The sequence below is a fragment of the Micromesistius poutassou genome, assembly GCF_964030765.1.
Source record: "Micromesistius poutassou genome assembly, chromosome: 13".
In the NCBI taxonomy this organism is placed as follows: Eukaryota; Metazoa; Chordata; class Actinopteri; order Gadiformes; family Gadidae; genus Micromesistius; species Micromesistius poutassou.
The window spans coordinates 11305397-11310350 of record NC_140283.1 but is presented as its reverse complement, the minus strand read 5'-3'; positions in this window follow the sequence as shown (position 1 = coordinate 11310350).

Here is a 4954-nt window from a genome sequence, read left to right as displayed (position 1 = left end):
ACAGAAGGCATCCATGGCTCTCGCAGCCCTAAGGGGTGGTTTTCAGTAAAGATCTATTTGGCCTCTTCATTTTGACGATGGCCTAAGGCAGGTTTAGGAACCTGAGCTATACCCTCTGATCTGCAATAACGAGGCTAGGAATAATGTCTTGGACCAGGGCTTTCTGTCTTTGTTTGTTTGTTCATTCATTACTTCTTTCTATATGCCTTTCTTTGTCTTTCTTTGCTTCTTTCTTTCTTTCTTTTTTCTTTCTTTATTTCTGTCTTTCCAATAGAGTGTGTGCATGTTTGTGTGTGGGCATACAGATGTGTAACGGAATCAGCTTAGCTTGCCAAGCTGATTGGAGGAGTGCAAGTTGATGGGTATTGCCTGTTTGGGGATTGAGGTGGTGAGGACCGATTCAATGGTGAGTAGAACCAGCAAATCTTGTTGACGGTAGAGAGCAGCTGGTTCTGTGTGTGTGTGTGTGTGTGTGTGTGTGTGTGTGTGTGTGTGTATGTGTATGTGTATGTGTATGTGTATGTGTGTGTGCGTGTGCGTGTGTGTGTGTGTGTGTGTGTGTGTGTGAACTTATGTGAATGTGTAAGTCCATGTATGTGCATTTGTAGCACCCATGGGGTTTGACGGTGTGATGGTATTATCTTGTGTACATGTGCATGTAGTCTGATGTACATGGTGCTGCAGGAGATCCCCCCACGGCCCCTGCCATCCGTCAGAGGCGGAACGGTTGTGGACGGCCTGCCTCTTCCTCTGGTGGCCTTATATACACACTCCTCCCCCTCAGGAAGCGTCTGGGCTCACAGAAATGCATGCAATTTTTGGGTTATTGTAAACAATTGACCAATTGTATTTAATTTATTTTAAAAGGTAAATCACATTGTTTTGCATGTATATTTAGTGCCTTTCTTATTACGCTATATCCAAATGTTGTCATTTAGTCAAAAAGGAAATAAAACAATAGCAAATGGGGGCCGTAATGATTCTATCCGTCTTAAATGTTAATGGTTAGAATCCCCACAGAAACTCATAAGAATGGAAAAGCCATCATCACATAACTCTTTAAATTAGCCCCCCAACACCTTTTACCTTTCACTCCAATCATGCGTGCACTAGAGATGCGCGGATGGGCTATTATTTCATCCGCAACCGCATCAAAAAATGCATCATCTGTCCACCATCCATCCGCACAAACGTTTTTAATGACTATTCAAAACCGCACCCGCAAGCCGTCTGCCGGTTGTTTGGGTTATATATTTTTTATATATTTTTAAATTGATTGGTTAAACCGCCACCCGCCTGAATTTAATTAAAATATTATTTTTTGTGACGTCAGCCGCCCGATCCGCGGGAGTCCGCGGCTGCGACCGCCAACCGCGCATAGCATGCACAATGAAAGACTCAAAGTACCCTTTTGTGAAACAGGGCAATAACTAGATGACAATAACAACTAGATGAATCATCCCACTTTCATTTACAATAATAAACTATTGTACATTTCTGGCGGTGCGTTCATATCTTTTCGTAACTGCTTTGTTTGTTTTTTATATGTTGGTTTCTTCAAGTTGGAGACGTTACATCTCAGCTGAAAGAGATTTGTTTGATGGCTCTTTATTTAGCTGAACCTCCAATATGTCACCTGGGGAGATAGCATCGTGGCCACTATGGTGGCCCTTATCTCCAAATCATCTCCCACAGTAGCTTTGCAGGCACCAGCCCCTCATTCCAGGGGACACAATCAATTTCCGTCCGAGTGCAGATAAGGCTTTGATTCGGATAAGATATAAGTGCTGTGAAATGTCCACTAATGCCATGCTGTTTCGAACATTCATGTGGAAATAAGTTTTCCTATAAAAAATAGAAAATTGTGGAAACAATTTAATTTGTTTTGTTATTCTGTGCTTCCACTTCAAAGGCGTTCAAAGTCACAAAGTTGTTTTCACAAAGACTATTTGAAATGGTGAGGCAAATAAAATGTGCGAAAATAAATAAATGACAGCCTCTCTTGATTCCCTCGAGCACTTGGGTAATTGAAGAACGATAGTTTGAGAAATGAAATGAAACAGCCTTAGGGCTCCCCGCAGCTGACAAAACACGTCATTCATCAGCCCGAGGAAAAGCCTGTAGGGTTGGTATGAGAGGAAGAAAAAGGCCCGACATCCCAGTAGGTTTGACATGATGCACTGCACAGCACGGCAGACGTGGCTGGGGACTGTAGCCCTATTGCTCCTTCAGAGTGACAGCTGTAAACTCACCAAATGACCCTGTGTGTGTGTGTGTGTGTGTGTGTGTGTGTGTGTGTGTGTGTGTGTGTGTGTGTGTGTGTGTGTGTGTGTGTGCGTTTGTGTGTGCATGTGTGTGTGTGTGTGTGTGTGTGTGTGTGTGTGTGTGTGTGTGTGTCAGTGTGTGTGTTTGGGTGTGTCTGCACACTCCCCTCTCCATCACCTCCCCCGTTGCACTCTTTCTTCTGCATCTTTTAAAATGAATCAATTTCTCAATCCAATAGCACAAGAACACATTTTAGAGAGCGACAGAGAGAGAGTAGAAGGAAGCAGGGTGGATATGAAAACCTAATCTGTATACAAAATAGCTGTTTTAACAGTGTATGCATGTGTGCTTGCACGTGTGTGTGGGTGTGTCGATGTGCTTGAAACATCGAAGATGTCTATGTGAGTGTCTCGCTTTTTTCTACCTGAGTGAATGAGAAACAGACCGACCCTGTGTGTGTATGTGTATGTGTATGTGTATATATATGTGTGTGTGTGTGTGTGTGTGTGTGTGTGTGTGTGTGTGTGTGTGTGTGTGTTTATGTGCTTAAAATATAGATGATGTCTGATGTCTATGTGAGTGAGTCTGTTTTGTACCTGCGTGAATGAGCACTTGTCATAGCCTCAGGTCTAAGGCAAGTGCTCTCAGAAGCTCTCCCTCTGCATCTCCAGAGTCTGATGGATACTTCTCATTTGCTTCCATCTGTCCTGTGTGGTAATCACTCAGTCAGTATGTGCAAAGCACACCTCATAGTGTTTCTCTAAATGCATGCAAGTTCCCTGCTGGTGTGCATGCATGTGTGTGCAGGTTTATCAGTATAAGGCAGTGCACATATGTGTGCTTGAGGTGTTTGTGTGTGTGTGTGTGTGTGTGTGTGTGTGTGTGTGTGTGTGTGTGTGTGTGTGTGTGTGTCTGTGTCTGTGTCTGTGTCTGTGTGTGTGGTGTGTAAGAGTGTGCTCTAGTGTATTATTTGAGACTAACCCAGCTGCAGGGTCAGGTTACTGTTGCCATGGTAATTAAACAGACACAGCTGGGAGCTTGATAAGTCCGGCTGGGATCTTCCAGCAACTCGACCTCTGGGCTAAATAAACACAAGCAGGCATAGTGTCCGCAAGTCGACAGCGCTGCAGATTGAAGGCCCAGCCAATTAGGAGGCAGGACGAGATCATCATGTCCTCGAGAGGTTTTTTAACTTAAATTCCTAATGAATTTCCTGTCCCAGAGAAATAATCAGTGAAACTCTCGTCTCCAAGAGTGCTTTTAATGTTGTGAACACATATAGCGATGCAGTCTCGACCTATGTCAGCCATAGTATAAAGTTGCACAATGTGCCTCTTCAAACACTGTTTCTTTCCTTACCCCTTTGTAGTTAAAAAAGAATATCTGATGGTTGAAATGCCTCCACACTCAAAGGACTATGTAAATGCCAGCTATTTTTGGTATTGACATTTAGTCTGAATAAAGAGAGCATCGTGGGTAAGATTTGTCAAATGATCTAATAACCTTGCTTGCTTTAATATAAATAAAGGAAGTCTTATGAATAAATCAGATTAATTATCTAAATGTTTCTCGGAATTCAGTTTTGTATGAGTCACATGGACAAGCTGTTCCTTAATCTCTCTGTGGTTTATATGACAAATCGAACTGCTTGCATGTAGTATGGGAAGCAGACAAATCTGCAAGCTCCGGTTTTGTTTGCTCTGGCATATGCTACTGACCCCCCTACCACAGATTTCCTGCAGACCTTGCCCTGGTCGGGCCAATCACAACCATTTATCTAATATGAGGTGGGTTTGATGTACAGAGGAGCTCCCAATGGGAGCGGTGTTGAGGCATTTTCATAAACAACCGAAATGACTGCCGCTGATACGTCACACTTTTTCATTGCTCTGATTGGCTGTAGGTCTATCCAATTGTGTCCAGATGCATTTTGGTCTGCGTCCGTTGATGATTCAATGAACTGAGAGGTTCCACACTTATACGCATTTGCAAATCGGTCTGGCGATGTCAGACTAGCTTGCATGTACCACTATCATAAAAAGTCTCATCATAACAATAACATTCATTTTTTGGTCTTTCATTGGTTTTATTTGCTGTTAGCAGAAGTTTCTTCTCTTTTCATCTGGAAACTGAAAGAAGTTCTTAGATATTGAAGAAGCCAACTTAACATTACCAAAAACATTACTTCAGCTAAAATGAAAACTCTTCTAAACAACCTAGGCCCACTCAGTGGATCGAGGATGATGTGTCTAGATAGGAGATCTTTGGCAAAAATCTTCTGCAGTTGTAGTACACACAAACGCACACAGACACACACATCTGTCATGTACTTTCCCATTACGTTTGGACAGCTCTGCAGGAACGGGGAGGTCTGAGTCAACGACAGCGCTTGAGAATGTTGTCACTGCTCAGTGCGTTCAGGCCAGGCAAACATGGAGGAGCTAATGAATGTTTGGATAAGGGAGTTGATATTGGAAGAGGAGACAGATGGGCCTGACTGAGACTGGGAGTAGTGGAGTATTTAGTCTGGTTCAGTGGGAGTGCAATGGGTTCACCGTCTTCAATGCACTCTGTTACGGTCAGTCCGCAAGCAGTAAAATAAATAAAACATATCAACTAGATACAAGTTTTTCTACCAATCCTTAAGTGAGCCTTCAAACCAGACAGGTTTCTTTATTATGGAAGACAA